The sequence below is a fragment of the Pinus tabuliformis genome, chromosome 5_2 (assembly GCF_031772625.1).
Source record: "Pinus tabuliformis cultivar Carrire ecotype Pingquan chromosome 5_2, CPIR1, whole genome shotgun sequence".
NCBI lineage: Eukaryota > Viridiplantae > Streptophyta > Pinopsida > Pinales > Pinaceae > Pinus > Pinus tabuliformis.
In genome coordinates, this window is record NC_142306.1 from 1,080,290,294 (window position 1) to 1,080,315,328 (window position 25,035).

At 40.2% G+C, this 25,035-nt stretch overlaps 1 protein-coding gene across 2 annotated transcripts in view; it reads right to left on the minus strand.

The window, feature by feature from the left end:
- Positions 1–9,907, minus strand: part of LOC149162986 (mediator of RNA polymerase II transcription subunit 18-like) — a 272,392-nt gene extending 262,485 nt beyond the window's left edge. For both annotated transcript variants that reach the window (XM_089435864.1, XM_089435865.1), the window contains exon 1: positions 9,576–9,907. The gene's annotated coding sequence lies outside the window, so the exon portion shown is untranslated. The remainder of the gene's footprint in view (positions 1–9,575) is intronic.
- Between the last annotated feature and the right edge of the window lie 15,128 nt (positions 9,908–25,035).

Below are 25,035 nucleotides of genomic sequence, written 5' to 3' on the forward strand. Positions count from 1 at the left end.
GCACATCTCAGACATGTACCTTCATGCTCTTCTTGAATTCAAGCATCCCTGTCACCATCTAACTCACATCGAGTAGGGCCCCATAATAAGTAGACCTCTGGTGTTATAGATGAGATGTGTCTACTGACATGGTCCCCAATGGACCATCCTGCAACTTGATACAAATTGCCAACCTTGAACTCAAAAGCATCTTCGAAAATTCCATTTTCAAAGATGTACCTTTCCATCGATGAATGCCACCCTGAAACTTTTGACTTGCATTGCCGAAATAGACATCAGGTTCTTCTTGCGATCAAGTACATAATGATAAAAAAAAATTGTAAATGAATCAAGTTACCCTCATTTACTTGAGGGGTAACATTCCCAACACCCTTTCTGGGACCAGTGGCATCAACTCCAAGTATAATCCCACGATTGTTTCCATCTCTACCAAATTAGAGAGAGCACCCTTCTATCCGATGAAGTGCCTTGAAGAACTACAACCAATAAGCCAGATTCCCAAAGAGTCTGAAGGAGAGGGCCAATATAAGATAATGTTGCTTTATCTTACCAAAGACAACATTTGATTCTTCATACCGGGGTTCCTTTCTTTCTTTGAAGAGTCTATTATTTCCTTGATGACCTGCATTACGTGTCATTCCTCTGATCATTGAAGATGTCCATGGAATGATTGTTATCATCATCAAGTGATGTGTCCCTACCATTCGGACACTCCTTCGCATAATGGTTGAACTTATTACAAACAAGGCATTTGCCTTTCCTTCCACCCTTAGATCCGGACTTCCCATTGAAGTGATCTTTAGGTTGTTGTCACACTGCTTGTCCCAATGTTTAGCACTGGTGTACCTGCTGTCACATTGCTTGTCCCAATGTTTAGCACTAGTGTACCTGCTGCCACACATGTTGTCCCAATATTTACTGCACCAATCACCATTGCCTAGATGTCCCCTTTACCATGCTCCAACAAGCACCATTGTTGCACCTATCATTGTGTTGCTCCTCATCATCATGTTGCACCTCACTGTGTTGCACCCATTATCACCATTCTACATCTCATCCTACTTCACTAATCATGATTGTACCCATCATTGTACTACATCATGTACTTGTTGTCCCATGTGCCATTGTTGCACCATGTTGTCACACTGCTTGTCCCAATGTTTAGCACTGGTGTACCTGCTGTCGCACTGCTTGTCCCAATGTTTAGCACTGGTGTACCTGCTATCACACTGCTTGTCCCAATGTTTAGCACTGGTGTACCTGCTGCCACACATGCTATCCAAATGTTTACTGCACCAATCCCCATTGCTTAGTTGTCCCCTTTACCATGCTCCAACAAGCACCATTGCCTAGCTGTCCTATTTTCCATGTTGTACTAAGCACCATTGCCTATTTGTCCCATTTGGCATGTTGTACCATGTCATAGCTTGTTGTCCTATTGCTTTCTCCACCAAGTATCATAGCCTTGCTATACCATTTGCTTTCTCCACCAAGTATCATAGCCTTGCTATACCATTTGCTTTCTCCACCAAGTGACCTTGTTGTCCCATGTATCTAGCTGCCAACACACCATACAAATGTTGCTCCAAACAGTTTATATATTGTTTTTCGTGATTGTTCTGGTTAGGGCACTAGGGAAGCCCTAAACTCCGCACACAGTCCTTGAACAACCCTCTGGAAAACTACAGCACACCCTCATGAGACACCTCCCCTAGATGCTGCTATTTTGGGCATGTTTGAGCCCTCAACCTCTCCAAGTTGTCCCTGTTTTGAGGTGGTTAGGACTGCGGCCTACCATAATCCCACGTTGTCACCTACAACCCACTCAAAACAGGCTTCCCTTTCCTTTTCGCTACCCCAAACAAACCTGTGATCACCCTTCTTCAAATCGACCTCCAAGCTCAGCTCCTCGGCCCTCTAACAATAGCTCAGTTAGCCTTGAACCAAACCTTAACTCCCTCGCTGCCTTGGCCTCTTCTTGTAGCATCATACGCTTCCCTTTCTTGCACTCAAGACACCTCAATAGACCTGCGTCTAGGACTTGAACAGACCTGCGTTAGGGCTGGGCAGACCTGCGGTTAGGGTAGATTTAGGATAGTGTTAGGACTGCAGCTAGGGCTTGTTAAGGCCTCCTCCATAGCTGCGTTAAACTTCTTCCATGAGCTCCTTTAGGTCAACGTAGATCCCTTCCATAGCTTTGCTGGCCTGTCTTCTTTGCTGCAGCTAGGGAAGCCTCCTTTCCTCCAATGTCTATGGCTTCTTCCTCCTAGATTTCACTCACACTAAAACCCAAGAAAAGTGGAGAAAAATCAAGAGAGAAGTGTGTGTGAAATGAATCTCAAGTCATCTCCTTTTATACTAAAATGTTGAGCACATGTGGGGTTTATTTGGTTGTTGGCCGACCTTGACGAATTGTCTTATAACACAAATAAATTCATAACTCCATGAATACTTATCGAAATCGGATAATCTTTAGACCAATCCTACACCTCTCGATGAGAGGGATCCAAGAAAAATATCAGTTGCCATAAATAAGATGACCCACATGGAGTTTGGCCCTAGTTTCCAATTTTAAAACTCCCTCTCAACTAGGGAGAACTCCATCCGCTGATCCATTTGCCAGACTGTACTATCTCTGCCATCAGTGCCCTACACTGCTCTGCTCTGCTGAACCATGAAGAAGAAGAATTGATCGAGAATGTCTCATACCATTCTCTACTAACCCGAAGTCAGTTCCATATGAAGAGAGTGTGTCATACCACTCTTACTGACCCGAAGTCAATTTCATTGATCCCAGATTAGTATCACAAGAGAGTCTCAAACCACTCATACTGATCCCAGATCAGTTTCATTGATCCCAGATAAATGGATGTCATCCTAGCATAGGGAGTACGGTAGATACAACGATGCGTCCATCGATAGTACTACTATGGTCCCTAACCCCATTTCCCTGCTCATTGGCCAGATGAGAGGTACTTCCCATGAGTCCCAAACTGCATGGGTAGGATGCCTTGACAGGAGAACCACTCATCCTGTTCATAAGTCGCCACGGGGTATCAGAGGGGAAGGTTGAACCATTCACCCTGTACACAGCGCACCATTAGGGGAGGGTGAGTTGCCCTATGGTTGCTTGTTACTCCAAGAAGTACCGCAAGCCCCCCGGAGCTCCCAGAGCTCAATGCATGCATCATGCATGACCCTCATAAGAGGGTCTCTCAACAACTCCAAGTCGTTCGGGAAAGTCACAAATTTGACCTTTCCCCGGGGCTTTGACAGAATGTCGGCGACCTGTACATCAGTCTCAATGCGATGGAGCCTCCTCGCTCATCGACGTACCATATCCCAAATAAGGTAGTATCTGATGTCTGTATGCTGGAGCAATCATAGAATATGGGATTCCTCAACAATCGAATCCCTCTTGGCTGACACAAAAGATTACGGTGGTATCCATCATGTGTATAAACAGCTCACTAAAGAGCTTCCACAACCAGGCAGCTTCACACGAGATCATACTCAGCACTCAGAAGTGCTCTTGAGATCCTCCACACTGCCTGCCCAGGCAGTATTCGAATAATCATGCAGCTTCACATTTCCGGCAGTGTATCTCAATCCATGAGAGATTGTGCCCCGAAGATATCTTAGAAGATTCTTGGCACCAATTCAGTGAGGCTCAACTATATATGAGCTCACCATGCTAATTGCAAAACATATATCCAAACAAAAGCTCACCAATAACATTAATGCGAATGAGTTTATGAAACTCAAAGGCATTTCGCAAAACAGTTCCAACATCCCTACCACATAACTTCTGAAAGTTAAGATCCATCGAGATAGTCACGGGCTTGTAGTTCATCATTCTAAATCTGGAATTCAACTCCCTCTTACTTTTGTAACTGAGAGGATCTGCACCTGTCAGAAAGAGGTTGTCCTCAGAAGGTGCCGGTATGAGAGACCTATCATCCACAACCTTCAAGTAATGGTTTAGATCGGCTTCACTCCTAGTGAATCTCAGCTTCATCAAAACAGTTATCAATCCTCTCATACTATGCCTGGGGTGTTTTGCCTCAAGCCATAGAGGGCTTTCTTCCACCTGCATACATGATATTCCCGATCATGAATCTCAAACCCCTCGGGTTGTTCCAAACCTGTGCACCTGCTACATGAGGGGAATGGTCCCCTTGTAAGATTTTTCTTCGGTACATCTCAGGCATGTACCTTAATGCTCTTCTTGAATTCAGGCATCCCTGTCACCATCTGACTCACATCGGGTAGGGCCCCATAATAAGTAGACCTTCGGTGCTATAGATAAGATGTGTCTACTGACATGGTCCCTAATGGACCATCCTGCAACTTGATACAAATTGCCAACCCTAAACTCAAAAGCATCTTTGAAAATTCCATTTTCAAACACGTACCTTTCCATTGATGAATGTCACCCTGAAACCTTTGACTTCCATTGCCAAAATGGACACCAGGTTCTTCTTGCAATCAGGTACATAACAAAGATTATGTAAATGAATCGAGTTACCCTAATTCACTTGAGGGGTAACATTCCCTACACCCTTTCCGGGACCAATGGAATTGACTCCAAGTATAATCCCACGATTGTTTCCATCTCTACCAAATTAGAGAGAGCACCCTTCTATCTGATGAAGTGCCTTGAAGCACTGCAATCAATAAGCTAGATTCCCAAAGAGTCTGAAGGAGAGGGCCAATATAAGATAATGTTGCTTTATCTTACCAAAGACAACATCTGGTTCTTCATACATGGGGTTCCTTGCTTTCTTTGAAGAATCAGCGATTTCCTTGATGACCTGCTTACCTGTCATTCCTTCGATCATTGAAGATGTCCCTGGAATGATTGTTATCATTATCAAGTGATGTGTCCCTACCATTCAAACACTTCTTCGCATAATGGTTGAACTTATTACAAACAAGACATTTGCCTTTCCTTCCACCCTTAGATCCGAACTTCCCATTGAAGTGATTTTTAGGTAGGCCATCAGAAGCTTTCGTTGCATCATTCTGATAATGTTCTCTGCTTCGGCTTCACCCTTGGTGAATTTGAAGAGGGATGAGGAACCCATTGAGCCTTTTGTCCTTTCCCAACTATCTTCGGTGATTTCTCTTTCACTCTTGCTTGGGCTTTGTCTTCACCTCAGCTCTGATATCATGTTAATTTTAGGTATGTTCTATGCTTAGATAAATTTATTTCAATTTTCACAGTTAGCTCAATATCTTTTCCAGATTAGCAATCACATCAGCATAATAGTAAATTGCAGATAGAACATAAACATAAATCGCAGAAGACAAGCCAAGACAAGAGGACACAAGATGCGGCACTATTCAGGGACAAACCCCAATGTGGGGAAACCCTTGATCAATTCTTCTTATATGTTCTTCAATAGTTCAGTAGAGAGAGAGAGAGATAGTACATTTACAACAGAAGTCAACACTTTGACTTATCTAAATAAGAGCATAGATCATCTCTAAGTAGATGATACATGAGGTAGCTGAACTCAGTTGAAGACATGTTGCTTCAACTGATTCTCCCAAGTGACTCCATCACCATGCTACACCTATCATTGTGTTTTTACTCATCATCATGCTGCACCTCACTGTGCTGCACCCATCATCACCATGTTGCATCTCATCCTGCTTCACTAATCATGATTGTACCCATCATTGTATTGCATCATGTACGTATTGTCCCATGTGCCATTGTTGGACCATGTTGTCACACCGCTTGTCCCAATGTTTAGCACTGGTGTACCTGCTGTCACACATGCTTTCCCAATGTTTACTGCACCAAGCACTATTGCCTAGTTGTCCCCTTTACCATGCTCCAACAAGCACCATTGCCTATCTGTCCCATTTTCCATGTTGTACTAAGCACCATTACCTAGCTATCCCATTTAGCATGTTGTACCATGTCATATCTTGTTGTCCTATTGCTTTCTCCACCAAGTATCATAGCCTTGTTGTACCATTTGCTTTCTCCACCAAGTGACCTTGTTGTTCCATGTATCTAGCTGCCAACACACCATACAAATGTTGCTCCAAACAGTTTATATATTGTTGTTCGTGACTGTTCTGGTTAGGGCACTAGGGCAGCCCTAAACTCCTCATACAGTCCTTGAACAGACCTCTGGAAAACTGTGACACACCCTCATGAGACACCTCCCCTAGCACGCTGTTTTTTTGGGCATGATTGAACCCTCAACCTCTCTACGATGTCCCTAGTTTGAGGTGGTTAGGACTGCGACCTACCACAGTCCCACGCTGTCGCCTACAACCCACTCAAAACAAGCTTCCCTTACCTTTTCGCTACCCCAAACAGACCTGTGATCACCCTTCTTCAACTCGGCCTCCAAGCTCAGCTCCTCGGCCCTCTAACAGCAGCTCGGTTAGCCTTGAACCAGACCTTAACTCCCTCGCTGCCTTGGCCTCTTCTTGTAGCATCATACGCCGCCCTTTCTTGCACCCAAGACACCTCAATAGACCTGCGTCTAGGGCTTGAACAGACCTGCGGTTAGGGCTGGGTAAACCTGCAGTTAGGGTTGGGCAGAATTAGGACAGCATTAGGGCTACTTTAGGAATGCGTCTAGGGCTTGTTAAGGCCTCCTCCATAGTTGCGTTAAACTTCTTCCATGAGCTCCTTTAGGTCAACGTAGATCCCTTCCATAGCTTCGCTGGCCTGTCTTCTTTGTTGCGTCTAGGGTAGCCTCCTTTCCTCCAATGTCTAAGGCATCTTCCTCCTAGATTTCTCTTACACTAAAACCCAAGACAAGTGAAGAGAAATCAAGAGAGAAGTGTGTGTGAAATGACTCTCAAGTCATCTCCTTTTATAGTAAAACATTGAGTACATGTGGGGTTTATTTGGTTGTTGGCCGACCTTGACAAATTGTCTTATAACACAAATAAATTCATAACTCCATGAATACTTATCGGAATCGGATGATCTTTAGATCAATCCTACACCTCTCGATGAAAGGGATCCAAGAAAAATATCAGCTGCCATAAATAAGATGACCCACATGGAGTTTGGCCCTAGTTGCCAATTTTAACAAATTTGTATAATGTCAAGAAGAGCAGGCTTGAGCATTCTAGGGCAGAGACAATGGTGTATGTGCACACCAACCTTCATCTTATTTACTGGTAGAGGGATGAGTGGTTGAAGGGAAAGACAAAGATGTGGGATGTCTTTCTTGATAATATGGGTTTGGACAGCAATGTTGAGTTGGCATTGGCCAACTTGGATCTTAACGACCGAGTGCTAGAACCTGTCACTTTTTATGATGGTCATACTCCTGAGGGGTCATCCTCCACACCAACAGATGCAGAGATGACATAGGATACAAAGGAGGAGGATGCAGCAGAGAAGAGCAGTGATGACCACGACAGTGATGTTGACTTTGATGATGGTGATTCATGACTCACGAATCATGAACTACCTACTACCTTGTAGTTGTTTTATATTTTCTATTTCTATTTGCCATTGGCATTGCTACTACCTATGTAACATAGTTTGATTTTGATGACTTGATGACAAAATCGCAGTTTCTTGTCTTTCTCCTATTGGATCATTGATAAATCTGTCACAATAGTATTTATATGCATAACATTACTTTGTAAAACTTACAAATTTTAAATTTACACTGTAGAATCTAGATCTATGTCTGAATTTGTATCATGGATGAGAATTTGTGTAAGAAATATCTATTTAGTATTATTTTTTCATATATATATATATATATATAGATATATATATATATAGAGAGAGAGAGAGAGAGAGAAAATTGTAGTTTCTTGTCTTTCTCTTATTGGATCATTGATGAATCTGTCATAATTGTATTTGTATGCATAATGTTACTTTGTTAAACTTACAAATTTTAAATTTACAATGTAGACTCTAGATCTATGTCTGAATTTGTATCATTAATGAGAATTTGTGTAACTGAATTTGTATCATGGATGAGAATTTGTGTAAGAAATATCTATTTAGTACTAATTTTTCATATATATAGAGAGAGAGAGAAAAAAAAAAAAAAATTGCAGTTTCTTGTCTTTCTCTTATTGGATCATTGATGAATCTGTCACAAATGTATTTGTATGCATAATGTTACTAATTTACAATGTAGAATCTAGATCTATGCTTGAATTTGTATCATGAATGAGAATTTGTGTAAGAAACATCTATTTAGTATTAATTTTTCATATATATATATATATATATATATATATATATTAACATGTCCTACGTGTCCTGTTCCGAGGGGTCAACGCACCTGTGTTGGACACTCGAATTTTTGTGTCCTGCATGTCATGTGTCCCCGTGTCAAGTAACTTGGGAAGACTCCTTTACTCCCTCTCAAATCTAGAGGAGATTCCAAACTTCATTTCTATTTGGGTAGTCAACACTGTTACCACATCTAGCAGGGATCCTAGGAGGGGTATCTAAAGGACAACTACTGGAATAAATGCAACAACGAGACAAAGACCCGCTCTCACCTCAATCAATGTCCCCTGCTCTTTACGGACTTTCACTGATGACAGGAGTCTCGGTATGGAGGAAATCACTTGAATGATAGGATCAATGGCAAGATATAATTAATTTCCTAGGCCCATTCAAAGAAGAGGCTCAATTAATGGTTCAAATACTTAAAGAAACGTTGAAAGGCTCCCCAAGAAAGACCTATGAAGGATGATCTTGGGCTTAGGAATATTCAAAAGTGATGAATGCCTAAGACCAAAACTTCCAAAATCCCTGACTTGTGATTGATGTGTTTATACTAATGTTCAAAGTGAGGCAAGGATGGCTCATTCAATGGAAATATTCAATTAAAATGTGAGCTTTGGGAGAAGCTAAAAAAAACCCCATGAGAGAAATATTACAAGAAACCAAGGATTGAGAAATATACCATGGTAAAGGAAAGATGTTTCTAGATAGAGAGCACTTATGAATCTCATGTTTCTGGATAGAGAGCACTTTATGAATCTCTTTCGTTTAGACTTTTAACTTCAACCAAAAGAAATGAAGCATATCATCTAAAGATTGTGAAAACATCCAATGTGAAAAATAACACCGAAAAAATTATTTAACAGAAGACTTTTGCATCTTCTATAGTAAGAGTTTTGCATCGTCTATACTTTGGCACCACATCCGCTAACTGTTTTTTAAATGACTTTTAACATTTTTACGGACTTAAGAGTTTATCGTGCAAATTGAATTTAATAAATTAATTTGATTAAATAAATAAACCAAAAAATAATAATAACAAAATTGACCAAAAACAACTTTTGTAATTTCTCGTATTTTTGTTTATAGATTTGTATAGATGTAAATGGGAATCTGAAAAAGCAAGGTTAACAATTGACTTGGCCTTACCATCTAGTTTTTAAATTCAGACGAATTATTAGGCTGTCTAGGGTCTACTTCAATGGTTTTGACTATCACTATTTCCCACGAATTCAATTCAGATGTTTTTAAGATATAAAATACTTGTAATGGAACACCAGAATGGTTTAGAGTTTTATATTTTGCTGGAAAATTTTCGCAATAGTAAGTGAATTACCTATGAATACGCTGTCTCTCTGTTTTTAACTCTGATCATGTCACTGATAAACTCGGACTAGGTCGCACAGGCACCGGTGGCACTAGGTTCCTGCGACTTCTTTGTTTCTTTGATAGGAACCGGTGGCTTTTTTCAACCAGCGACTCAGTATAGGTAAAGGCTCTCTGATAAGGCGGTTGTGAATCCCTTCAAATTGGAAGCGATCTTTGAATACCTTCGTATTCGAATGGAAGGTTCTTCTATTTGTGCATCATAGCAAGTCATTCGCGCCTCTCTCGTCAATGTGGCTGGCCGATTTTCTTGAAACGACTCAATTTTCAGGTGGCGCCTTATGGCGGATGGCAAACTTTTTTCTTGATGTGATGGACTCCTTTTATAACTGCTCTTTCTATTTCCGCGTTTTTTCTCTCCACATCAACCGTTTCTTTTCCTATAAATGGTTTCATCATCAAAATATTTACCTAATATACATTTGGGCTTTCCTTAAAAAAAAACAAAAATTATTAAACAATAACTTTAAAAATATATATATATATATATAAATTAAACATACGTACATTTATAAAAGAATGGAAAAAGATTTTTAATAAATAAAATTTACTTTTATTTTATATTAAAGATTGTTAATTTGTAAATAGATTTTGTTACAATACCTTGATTTACCAATACCATATGTTCAAAAAACCATAACCCATTTTAAATAACACTTATTCATGTAACATTTTTAATCAATTTAATATAAAATTTTGAAATGCAAATTTCTATAGTTGTAATTCGTAATATGAAAGTGGTTCTAAAGAAAATTGTGTTACAAATAGTTGAAACGGTGGACATTGAGGTGAAGCTAAAAACATAGGTGAAATTAAATTATCAGCTAAAAACATAGGTGAAATTAAATTATCTTATTTTATAATATTAAATTATATTGAAGCATTATATTTCATATTTCAATGTTTCACTCAATTTCAAAAATGGTGTGAGTTAAGTCAATAAACAATATAAGTGAGTTTAAGCTTGAAGTCTAAAAAGAAACAGGAAGTCATGGTGGTCAATGTTGAATAAAAAATTGATAATATTTATTGTTGTAATGATTTAGAGATGTCGAAGGAACTTAGCTCGAGTGGTATACCACATGTTTCATGTGCCCAACTGTATGGGTTCAAGTCTCTGGATACATGTCGTAAGTTGGCCCTTGTGGCATTTATGAAATAATTGTTCTATCTGGTGAAATAGTGTGAGCCATATGTACGAAGTTACTCATTCAACTAAGTGGATTGTACTCGTTCTTGTTAAAAAATTATTCAGGGATATTTTATGCGCTCTCCTCTTTGGAAGGTTTGAAGTAGGAGATCTTAGCTTGGAAGGAGGAGCTATAGTTCCAGATGATACTAGCTACATGGATCTCTGAAGGCTATAAAAGCACAAAGTTTTGCCACTTCTTTTCCAACTTTAGAAAGAATATGAAAACCATATGGGAGATAAAAACCAGGTTGGGGACACAGTCTCCTATTTTCAAGAAAAAGTTAAAGCGGGTATGAATCATTTCAAAAACCTCTTTACAAAGAGGGTGGGCTATCCTATTCTTGAAATGTTGGACATCCTAAATCTCTCCCCATGATGCCTCTCTCAGGAATGTTCAATGATTTGTTGGAAACGGTACTTTCGGAAGGGGAGTTGTTATATTATCTCTTTAGTGCGCAAAAGAATAAGAGCCCGAGCCTGATGGTTTCACTGTGGAATTTTACACAGGATTCTATGAGTTGTTAAAAGAGGATTTGCTTCAGGTGATAAGAGAGTTTCAGTCAAAATGCTTCATGCTAGTTGCATTGAATTCAACCTTTCTTTGCCTTATTCCAAAAAAACAGGATTTTATTACCTTTGACAATTTTCATCTAATATCTTGTTGCAATGTTCTTTATAAGATGGTCACCAAAATCATAGCGGTAATATTGAAACCTATCCTCAGTTCATTCATATCATAGGAACAATTTGGTTTTTTGTAGTAGCATTGGATACATGACATTGGTGCATTAGCTCAATAGATAATGGACTCGATCAAAATTCGGATGATTTTGTGTAACACCCTCCTCCCACATCTACCCAAGCAACCGGCTAGTCGAGGTAAACATGCGACGAGAGGCCACTATGATATGATTCGACCTCCTAAGTCACGTTAAGGAAGTGGAACCGACAGAAACACACCATACAAACATTCAACATCAGCATTAGGACCCTCAGGAACCAATCCAACCTTTCTGCCAACCATCCCCTAGGTCCCACTGAGCTTTTGGACCACTTGACCTCTGGACACTCTCATGCTATGGGCATGCCAATGTCCAAGGACCTCTAGATGCTCTCACAGGATTGCAAGCCAGCGTCCAAGGACTTTTTTGCACAGTATTGTGCCAACGTCCCCGAGATTTGAGCCACTTTTTCAGGCCCAGAGCCTAGGTCACTGCCCATAATAAAATGACATCTTCAAAACAGTAAGATAACAGGGAAATGACAATGCAAAAGCAATTACTTGAATAAGACCATGACTAGACGCCTACTAGCCATGACAGGATTTCATCAAACATATCACAAACATGTAATCTAAAGGTGTAAATAATAGATATGAGCATAGGGGTCGCATACTTAGCTGAGAATCGCTAAGAGACATTGATGCCTCAACACATCGACTATCGATTCATCTATTAGGTCATAGATACATTTTTCATTCATTTACAAGTAAAAACATGATGAGATCCATACATAGCTACTGTCATAAAACATATATATAACTAGCATAATAGCAACAGAAATACCAATGAAATCACAGCCATATGATCCACATATAAACCATTATAATACTTGTAGAAATACAAGGAGAAATAACCTCATATTGATGATGAAAAATTCAAACCTGGGATGGGACTTCCACGTTCCACCATTCACCCTCGTGTCATGTTCCAAGCATGAATGTGGGATCTCATGGAACACAATCAATCCAAAACCATACAGGGCTTCTAGAGGCTATCCACCTCAACCCATCAAACAATGATTCCACTTCACGGTCAGACATCACAAAACCATCATTAGATTGGTCTCTATCCAAGCCTTCCAGGGCTTCTAGAGCGTTTGTTCCAACCAAGGCTTCCAGGACTAGTAACTCAACCCATAGCTGTCATCGAGCTTCCAGAGTGTTTTTCCAACCAAGGCTTCCAGGACTAGTAACTCAACCCACCAAGGGCTTCCAGAGTGTTTGTCCAACCAAGGCTTCCAGGACTAGTAACTCAACCCAAGTTGTTATAGGGTTTCCATAACATTTGTCCAACCAGGGCTTCCAGGAACTAATAACTCAACCCAAGCTAAGGAAACATGAGAACTGACCAAAACAAAACGAGGAAATAAACCAACAATCTCCATGGCTATCCAAGAAATGGCAAGGCTAGGCAATCCACTCTCAATCTAAACAATCCTCCATGACAGTGACAGATTATGACCAAAAATCCACATGCATATTCCATGCATGCCAAAACTAGTGAGGAAAACATACATGCAACTTAGTACTTACAAGAAAATCTCATTGTAGCTGATGATCTCGATGTTCTCTTGCACTTTCCTACTCTTCCTTTACCTTCTTGCTCCAAAAATCCAAGTACGCCACAACCTCCATGAGTGCTTCAAAAAAACTCTAAATATCCAAGAGTATAAGAGAGAGAGAGAATAATGAGAGAGATCCAACACTGAACTGAAAAAAGGTTACCAATTGTTCCTCATAAGCCATTTCTATGAATGAGGCCTTTATTTTCTTCATTTTCCATTATTTTCCTTCAATTTCCTCCTCACATGCAACTAGTGACCTTTCACCTCCCTTTTCTCCTAATTTCCATTATTTTCATAAATAAATGTGCCAAAATGCCATTTTGTCTTTCCAAAGCCTTAGCCATTGCCTTTCACAATTTCCTTAGCCATTAATCAATCCCAAGTGATCCCCATCACTAAGATGTCTTACCCAACATTCAACTTGGAATAAGTGTCCCATCAACCATGGTTATTGTTTTTCCTTTATTAACTTTTATTACATGGAATTTCAACCAGGGTTGTTACATAACCCTCCCCCTTGGGGGAACACCATCCTCGGTGTTCAACAACGCCTATAACCACAAACTGTTGTAAGCAAAGTATATTATCAATGGAGCTTTATAACTTAGCTTGATGCATTATTTACATTGATAAACCTGTTGAGAAGCAAACCAACATGAAAACATAACAAACATAACATCATAACGACATTACACCCATACTGCTTATTGGAGATTTATAACATAGCTCATGGCGGTATTTACATCCATATACATATGTACATATATAAAACATCACCAAAACATGCACCTAAACATATACCAAAACCACTTTGCCTCAAACGACAAACAAGGAAGGATACATAGCCCACATCTAATCCGACATCTCCCATGTAGCTTCATCGTGCCCAAAGTGCTTCCATTGCACCCTAACTTGCTCGATTGCTCGATTCTGGAGCATGAACACCTTTTTCTACAATATACACTGAGGGTCTGGCTGGAATTCTCCATCTGGTTCCACTTGCAATACAAACTAGTCAACCACATGATCAACATCTATAACATAATTCTTAAGTAATGACACATGGAAAACATCATGGACTTTCACAGTCGGGGGAAGTGCAAGTCGATAAGCTACTGGCCCAATCGTCTCGATGATATTGAATGGTCCACAAAACCGTGGTGTTCGCTTGGAACATGATCCAATCCGTAAGGAGCTCTTCTTTGGTTTGATGTGAAAGTACACATGTTCCCCAACCTGCAACTCCTTGAACAACCTGTTCTGATTTGCATCTCTTTTGCCTATTCTATGCTGCCTTTAGATTCTTCTTGATAACCTGCATTTCTTGTTCCATGTCTGTCAACATGTCTGGTCAAATCAACACCATGTTAATTAGATCACCTGAACTGATAGGAGTATTGCAACTCCGCCCATACAATGCCTCAAACAGACTCATCCTCAAATATTCATGATACCCATTGTTGTAAGCGAACTCTGCCAATGGAAGATACTCTTCCCACTTTCATTGTTGATGTATCACATACATCCTCTACATGTCCTCCAATATCCTGTTGACCCTCTCTTTCTGTCCATCTGTCTATGGATGATAAGTTATACTAATGGTAACCTCTATACCCAAACCTGCAAATAACTCCTTCCAAAACTTGGAAGTGAACTTCGCATCCCTGTCTGACATAATCTTCTTTGGAACACCATGCAATCTGACCACATCTCTGATGAATACCTGTGCTAAATCACTAGATGAGAATGTAGACTTCACTGGAATGAAGTGTGTGACTTTCGTCAACTTGTCCACAATAACCATGATGGAATCATGTTGTCTCATTGTCCTTAGAAAACTTGTGATGAATTCCATGGAAATGACTTCCCATTTCCACTCTGAAATCGCAATCGGTTGTAGCAGTCCACCTGGATTCTTACACTCTGCCTTCACACGCTAACAATCAAAACACCTAGCTACAAACTCTGCTACATCCCTCTCCAGGTTCGGCTAATAATAAAATATCTTCACTGCTGCCAATGTCTTCTGATAACCTGGGTGACCCAAATATGGTTTCGCATGAAACTCCCTCAAGATCGGCTTCTTGAGCTCACTTCTATCTGGCACATATATCCTATCTTTGAATCTAACCAATCCATTTATTGTAAGGTAATAGTCCACATCCTGTGCACCTACACCTGTACTTATACCTATACCACTACCTATATTTGTACGTATACTACCACATGTACATATACTATCATTTATACCTGCACCTGTACTATCCCCTGTATATGTACCAGTACTGTGCTGCAACTTGTGCATAATCTCCATATATCTAACATCTTGTTGACCTACCTGCAAGATCCTATCATGTAAGCCTGTCCCATAGGATCTCATGGTTGCTAAGTGATTTACATGTATCCACCTTCTAAGAGTATCTACTACTTTGTTCTTTTTACCTTTGATATATCGGATCTCAAAATCGAACTCACTGATCATAGCCAACCACCGAGCTTGCCTACCATTTAGATTTGGTTGGTCAAATAGGTACTGCAAACCACTATGATCACTCGTCAATGTAAACCTCTTGCCTAGAATATAGTGTCTCCACATCTTCAATGCATGTATAATCATTGCCAACTCAAGATCATGGGTGGGATAGTTCTGCTTGTGCTCATTCAGTTTCCTTCACTCATTGAATACGACCTGTCCATCCTGCATAAGGACTCCACCAAGTCCTTTCTTACAAGCATTTGTGCATACTACAAACTCTTTGTCTAGATCTGCAATCTTTAACATTGGTGCATGTGTCAACAACTACTTAAGCTACTCAAAACTAGCCTCACACTCCTTTGTCCATTCAAACTTCTTACCTTTCCTCTGCAATGATGTGATAGGATAAGCAATCTGTGAGAAGTTCCTAATGAACCTCCTATAATAACCTGCCAACCCCATGAAAGATCTCACCTCATCTACATTCTCGAGAGATACCCATTTCGTGATGGCCCTTATCTTTTCTGGATCCATTGCAATGCCCTCCTTCGAGATAACATGTCCCAGGTAATGTACAACAGTCTGAAAGAAACTACACTTGATGAGCTTAACATACAACTGATGCTATCTTAACAACCTCAACATTGTTGCTAAATGCTCATCATGCTCTTCCTCATTTTTAGAATATACCAATATGTCATCAATGAACACAATAACAAACTTATCCAAATATTGACGCAACACACTATTCATCAAGCACATAAGTGTAGTTGGAGCATTAGTTAAGCTCAATGGAACTACAACAAACTCATAATACCCATACCTGGTCTGGAAAGTCATCTTGTAAATGTCCTCTTTCATGCGTACCTGATGATATCCAGATCTTAGATCAATCTTCTAGAACATTGTTGCTCCCTTCAACTGATCGAACAAGTCATCAATCCTCAACAACGAATACATGTTCTTGATGGTCACTTTGTTCAACTCCCTGTAGTCAATGCATAATCTGAGAGTACCATCTTTCTTCTTCACAAATAATACTGGTGCGCCCCATGGTGATACACTTGGCCTAATGTATCCCTTGTCCAACACTTCCTTCAATTGTAGCTTCAGCTCTACCAACTCAAGTGTGCTCATCATGTAAGGTGCTTTTGATGTTGGATTTGACCCTGGCACTAACTCAACATAAAATTATACTTCCATGTGAGGTGCATATTCTAAAATATCCTCAGAAAATACATCCTTGAATCGTTGTAACATGGGTACCTACTTAAAATATATGCATCCTCAACTTCCTTACCCTCGTCACTAGACATGTGAACTGCAAATAACACACACCCTTTCCTGCAACTGCGCTTTGCTTGCATAGTTGTCACCATCCTAACTGATGTGGCTTTCTTATTTCCATGTAAGACTCTTGGTTCTCCATTTTCATCAACACACACAATGGACTTGTCATACAATCCACCTTGATTCTATGAAGATACAACCAATCCATGCCCAACAACATATTGTATGATCCCGACGGTAATACATTCAAATGTGTTGCGGTAGGCATACCATTCAAATCAAATCCACAAGCTCTTACCCAATGGTGAACTCACTTCTTGGTACCTATAGCCAACAGCACTAACCAAGATTTTGCATGCAATTCCTTACTCAAACCACACTTATCCACCAAGTTAGGACTAACATAGCTATAATTAGATCCAGGGTCAATCAAAATATAAATAAGTTGATCACAAAGCTTACCGTCCATCTCAATGATAGATGCCTGGTGGTCTGCATGATTGTTATCCACTGTTGCATCGATACGAGGAACGCTTTGACCAGCATCCCCAACAATTTGTGTGTAATGTGCACTCTATATCTAAGGCCTACCACTATAAATCTGTAGACAATCTCTCTTGCGATGATCTTTGCCACAAGTCCAACGCTCTATAGGCTTCCAGCCTGCACCCTTATTCTTCTCCTTAGATCGATGTCCCTGTCCTCTATCTGATGCATGAACTTCTTTTTTTTGCCCCTTGGAAAAATCATAATTTTATTCATAAGACAAAATTACATGTTGTAGATGCTAAAAAGCATATGCATATGATATGTTCCTGTTTAGACAGAAAGAAAGAAAAAAATAAAAATAAAAACCATTCTTTTCTCCCTTTCTTCTTTTCCACCTTTCGCCAACCTTCAGTGTTGGGAGTGGTAGTTACAATGGATAGCTGATTTGTATTTGTGGGAGAGTCTTTGTCAGAATCAGATCCTTCTGATCCATGAGTTCGCTTGTTGCCAGATATTTCCATTCCTGTTAGTTGGGATTCTTGTTGCTGCAAAGGGTTGTTGGGGTCTTCCTTCTCCTTTGGTGTGTTGTTTTGGGCCTTTTGGACCTCCATTTCTGCTTTATATTTTGCTATTTCTGCTTTTTCTGCTTCTTCATCCAATGGGGCTGTGTATTGCCATCCTTTAGGCTTTTTCTGTTGCTTCTTGTTCCATTTGGGGATTTGTTTTGCTTGTGGAAAGGAACTTTGGAGATGGCCTGTTTGTAGGCATCCACGGCATCAGAAAGTTGTATTTTTGTAATCTAAAGGTTGTGTCCACTGTGTATTATTGAAATTTAATGTAATGTTGTCTGGTAGTCCCTGGCTAAGATCTACTTCAACACAAATCCTGGCAAAAGTAAATATTCCCCTTGTAAGTTTGTCCCCTACAATCTTAAGGAACTTTCCCAGGGAGTTCCCTATGGCTATTAGAACATTATGATGCCAGAAGTGCAATGTAAGGTTGTGCACCTGACCCAAATTGGCATCTTTGTTACTACCATTGTGTTGGCATCGAATTCTGGAAACCAAGGGGCCATGAAGAGTCCTACATTTCCCCATAACCATGGACCCTTGTTGAGGATATGTTCCTTTTCCTGTACTGTTTTGAATCTGACTATAAAAAACCCCTTGGGGCATAAGTATATTTCATAATTTGGTGACCATGCAACATACATCCATTGGTGAAAAACATCATATTTTGGTCAAAACCATTAAATATACATATAACTGATTTGGAATAGAGATCTGTGTACAAATCAGTTACCTCAGGCATTGCAATGGTGAGAGCAAGGTTCTCATATTTTTGTTCTACAATGTATGGCCTTGGTAGCTCAGGAAATGTTGTTGGTTTGGTTTTTGCTTTGTCCTTACCTTTAACTGTGTCCTTGAAAGAGCCTGTGCTTTTTGAGCTGGTTCTAGAACATCCACCCCACAGACGCAGGTTGATCATTATGGTCGAGTCTATGAAAATGCCATAATCTTGAAGTGTGTGGTTATCCTGTAAAATGTGACCTGAGTAGATCAGATTTTGCCTGCATGCTGGTATACCGAGGTGGTTCTGTATTTTATGCCTTAGATCTTGGATCCTCCACCCCTTCCAGAGTCGCCAGAAAATATGCCTGCCATCCAACGTTTTAATGAAAATTTGTATCAGATTCGCCTCAATATCGTGTGGATCTGTTTGAGATGGGGCTCGGTCTATTGCCCATGTGCCCTGATCTGACGTACCTAAGCATATTAGTGCTCTATCTGGTTCTCACTTCTCCAGATCTAGGCTATCTAGTGGATTTGTGCATTTTTGTGCGCTGTATGGTTCTTGCCTTAGCATATATGGACTAATATGTCTGGCATTGCCTTTTGTCAAATACCTGCTTGCTGGTTCCAGGAGACCTTCCGGGTGTGGCATTTCCCATCTCAGTGTTGTTTCCATGCGGATCTTGTCTTCATAGGGATCCTGTTCTTAGTTGGGTGGTAGATCTGAGTGAAAAGCGCCCGGACGGAAGCCCCATACCCTCTCCTTCTCTGTCATGACCATCGAGGAGGATTAACTTTTTCCCTTTGTCTTAAAGTCTGCTAGCTGATAGGAAACGGAGGAAAAGGGTTTGTAATCCGTCGAATCTGGCCAACGCATGAGCCGATCCACTGTTTGCCTGCTCATAACGAAACTTCCCAGTCTTGATCTACAAGGAATGCCGCGATTCAGGTAGGGAGAGGTCGCCCATGGCTGTTGTAGGGTTCGATCTGTCTCTGGGGGTTCCAACCTAGGTGCACAAAGCCACCAAACTATTGGTTGCTTTGCTCCCTTGTACTGCATATCTTCTGGTCTTCCGCGAGCTCCATTATTACCTAGATCAGTGGGCATATTTTTTGAGAAAACCCAAGCGCCAGAGCCAACATGTAGGAGCTTGTGGATGCTTCGTAGGCCTTCTTCTGGATCAGATCGAACCCATAACGACAGGCCGATTGAAGAATCAGGGTCTCCACCATTCTTGGATGATTTTGAGGGTTCGATGAGGACATTCAGTCATTTCCATAGAGAGATCCAGAGGAGCGTGCCTTGATCTAGCAGGAAGACCTGGAGAAGGTTTGTTGTGTCTCGATCTAGCAGTGTGGCGGTGACCTGCTTGGCACCTAAAGGCAGACAAACCCTAGTAGCGCACGCCTTTCTCGCCATTCCATCTCTCCTAATTCCCCTTCCCATTGAACTTCTTAGATGGTGCAACATTTTCTTTATTATATGTACCTTGAGGTCTTGCTCGCTTTTTGTCCCATTTTCCTTTGTTCTTTGCATTACCTTTCCTATCTGCCTTAGTCTCAGAATTATGCTTCGATTGTTCATAGAAATGCCTTAACTTTCGAATGGCCTCCTTTAATGATCTAGGCTCATCAAACTCAATCATGCCTTTTAATGCAACTGGTAATCCACTAATGAACCTTTGAATCTTGGCCTTTTCCTATGTGAGGTAGGGCACATACCTCAGTAACTCCAAGAACCTGCTAGTGTGATCCTCATCTATCATGGATCCCATCTTTAGCTCATAGAATTGTTTTTCCCTATCATCAAAGTATCTCTTCGAGAGATACTTATTCTTGAATATTCGCTCAAACTCGCTCCAAGTGAAGTGTACCTCATGAACGCATATGACATTCTTCATGTCTTCCCACCAAATGTCTGCTTTACCTTTGAGACTAAATGTAGCTACTCTGGCTTTCATGTTCTCTGAATAATCATGTAACCTGAAGAACTTCCTCATGCCAAGCAACCATGCCTCTGCATCCTGTGGTTTCTTCATCTCTCCATCAAAAGTAGGTGGCTTTGCTTTCTTAAAATCATCTGGAAAGTATCCCCTATCACTCCTCCTATAAGGATGATAACGATGACGATCATAGTGCCTATTTGAATCAGAACTAGAATAATGCCTATGTCTTGTGAAAATTCCTTAATCTAATACATAAGAATCCCCTACTGCAATTTCTGGTTTGCTATCTCCTACTTGTTCTTTACATTAACAAGTTATTTAATTGCATAAACATTGAAGTAAACACAAACGCAACCTTCACAAATATACAAATCATGCACTGAAGTAAATAGAAATAATAACAGAAGGGACACCGTTATTTTTGGACAATCGTCCCCGGAAAAACCCAATGTGGGAAAACTGGTATAGCAGATATGAGGGTTTTATTATTAAGAAGATTTCATGAATACAACTAGGGTGCCATAAAGGGCTCACCCAATAGAGAATATCCTTGGAAGTAGTACCTTTATCTGGAGACAGATATTCCAAAAAATCAACAACGAAATGATCAACCCCATAGTGACTCTGACTATTCCTTATGCTGGACAACGAAAGATGCTCCAAGCACTAATCTGGAATTGTGTCACCCTTTCCCATCTTATCTGCTCTCATTCTGCCCCACAAAATCTCCCCAACGCTACCTATGAAGCCCAGCGTCAGCCTCTACGGCTCTTTGCACTGCCTACGTCAGCCTCTATGGCCTTCTACCTCTTTTGCGTTAGCTCCTGCTACGTCTATGTCAGCCCTTCTAGGGCCTGCACTGTCTCTCCGGCACTGTGTTGCCTCTGTGCTATGTATTCTTTAGCCTCGGATGAAAATCCCTTGCTAAACTACCCCTCGCTACAACTGATCATTAACTCAATTTCCTAAGCAAACCCTACCCGAGAAAAATCAAATTCTTGATCTCTCTTAGTGTATGTTCAACTGACTCTCAAGCCTCCTCTTATACTTTTCTCGTTGACAAATCAACGACCGAGATTAAGTCCCTAATCAATGGCTAAGATTAGAACTAGCTTTATCCTCGTCACTTAGAATTTTCTCACCCATTTTATATTAATACACATTAAGATTTTTATTTTCCTAAGTTTAGACTTAGGAACCCATTAAAAATACTAATTATTTTAATATCTCATCATCTTCTCTCAGTCTTCTCCACATAATCTCCCCAATGTTTATTTTCCTAAGTTTAGACTTAGGAACCCATTAAAAATACTAATTATTTTAATATCTCATCATCTTCTCTTAGTCTTCCCCACATAATCTCCCCAATGTTGCCTTTGAAACCCAATGTCGGCCTCTACAGTCTTATGCATCTTCTGCGTCAGCTCTTCTAGGGCCTACGCAGTCTCTCCGGCATTGCGTTGCCTCTTTGCTATGTATATTTCAACCTCATATGAAAATTCATTGCTGAACTACCCCTCACTGCGACTGATCACTAACTCAATTTCCGTAGCAAACCCTGCCCTAGAAAATCGAATTCTTGATCTCTCTTAGTGTATCTTCAACTGACCCTCAAGCCTCCTCTTATACTTTTCCTGTTGACGAATCAATGGCTTAGATTAAGTCCCTAATCAACGGCTAAGATTATAACTAGCTTGATCCTCATCACTTAGAACTTTCTCACCCATTTTATACTAATACACATTAATATTTTTATTTTCCTAAGTTTAGACTTAGGGACCCATTAAAAATATTAATTATTTTAATATCTCTTCATCTGGGTGGAATTTCTCCAAATGATTTCTGGGTCTTGGAGGTCTCATGTGCCTTAGCGTCTCAGCCAAATTTCATGGCTAGATCATATCTGATGCTACCCAAAATCAACATGTCTATCCCTTCTCCTCTCTAGAGTGTCCAACAATCTACGATCTCTGACCGTGTCATCTCTATTTGACTTGTGACCACCATGTGACCTACTACCATATGCCCCATTAGTTATGTCCTCCTTCTCATAGTTGATCTCACGTGGTCCTTATTGTTGAAAATTTGACAAACTCTGAAGTATCATTGCATTTACCTCTGCTTGTTTCTCCTCTGCCTACATGATTTTGTCATTATCTGCTTTGCAACTCCTTATTTCTTCCTTTAAGCTTCTCAGTGTATCTACCAAATCAAAAGATTTCCCAACACCATAATGCTCTTCTGATTCATAGGGAGAGTCTTTGTAGTCTACCATCTTGCTAGCCATTTGATATTTCTTATTGCAAGGTATATTATTACAGCTAAACCAAATCACAGTGAACCAACATACCTTAGTATAGCTCGGGGACGATACCTTGTCTGCAAGATCAACAAATCAGCAAGATACTGGCATAACATAATCGTGAAAACATATGGAAACATAACACATAAGCATATAACCATACAACCATTATTCTAGCTAGGGTCCAGTAATCAATGCATGACCTTAACCACAACACACACCACGACATCATGCATGACAACAATCATTACATCATTATACACTTGACCACATGCAGACATTACATGCATAAGTAATGCATAACCAACGACACACATGCATAATCACATGTAATCAAGCATAAATGAACAATACTTGTAACCAAGCCTACAAGAATTATACACGCAACCAAGAATATTGTAACACTCTCCTCCCACATCCACCCAAGTAACCATGCCAACTGGGGTAAACATGAGACGAGCGGCTACTATGATTAGATTCGACCTCCTATGTGACCTTAAGGAAGTGGAATTGACAGAACATCACACACAGTCATCCAACATCATCAACAAAACCCTTAGGAGAGAAGTCAGCCACTCAGACAACGTGTCCCTGGGTCCCATTGTTATTCTAGACCTCTTAGGCCATAGTCGCTCTCATGCTATGGGCAAGGGAGCAACCAGAAACCCAAAGTCGCTCACATAAGCTTGCTTGCGAGCGACTGTGGACTAAAGTTGCCTCCCTCCAAATGCAAGTCGACCTTCACAAGGGTTTGAACATTGGCTCCAAAATTTGAAATTTGAAATTAAATTTGGCTTCCCTCCACATTTGATCAAGTCGGCCTACCCATCCTTAAAGCCACTTCGACCTCTATATGTAGAATTTATTTTATTCCTCAAACTACATAAGATTTTCATTAATCCTCAGTGATTCTTTCCTGAGGTATTATGGCCTTGTAGAGTAACAATTCATCATAGGGGTGGTCTAAATTTCAATGGCTTTGGCACTTGTTCTGATCAAAAGCATTCACTAAAGCAGGGGAAGTTAATGAATGGGTTAACTTTTGTTTTATTTTGGTTAAAAGGTTGTGTTGGATTGAAACCCTTTCTGGTCACTTTTCACACCATAATTGTGGTTCATTTGTGGCATAATTTTTTGTTCTTTATTTATGGGCTAAAGGGTTGTGTTTTTGTTTTCTTTTAGGTCTCAGGCATTCACTGTCACAAGGTTATTTAGCCACAAATATGAAGCTTTGCCCCCTGTGGTAGGGAAAAAATCTACACATAAGTGTGGTCAATTTGAAGCTCTTTATGGGAGGATTTTTCGGCTTTGTGGTCTAAAGTTTTCTTAGCATAAACAAGTTCTATTTGAAGTCTTATTGACCTTGTCACTACAAGGAAAAGACCTTCTAGTGGAGGTTTTTGTGGAGGCCCCTATAAAACTAGCCCAAAAATCTGTTTGTAGCAGAGATCACTAGCGGGGGTAGGCAGGCAGAGGTTTCTTTGACGGTGCATCTAAATTATTCTTTGAGCGCATCGATGCTTTACCATCCATACACACACCAGAGTAGCATATAACATGGTGCACCGTGGTTTTTTTTTTGTTTTTTGTTTATTTGTTTTTTTTTAATAAAAACCACGGTGCGCTAAATATGAAAACACCCCAATGCTTGAATATTCACTAGCATTGAACTCCTTCATATAGTAAAACATCTCAGTGTAGTACACATATAACAACGCCCCGGGGCATCTTATAAACTGTACCGATAGACGGTTTTTAATTTCTAAAAATTGACCAGTGTTATTGTAAAAACAAAACACTGGTGTGTTATATATAATGTAAAGCCCTAGAGCGTCTCAATAAAGTACTGTGATAATTTTAAATTTAAAAAAATCACAGTGCTTTTGGATATATCCCACCCCAGTGTGCTTTGCGAAACGCATCAGAGGAGGGTTAAAATAAAAAAAAAAACCCTCCCGGCCATAATTTTCATTTTTACCATTTATAGTGCGGGAGAACTCTAAAGCATCGGTGCCACTCTTTCCACATGCAAGCACCCTGGCATTAGTGCTTCTCTTTCTCACCACCTTTCAATACC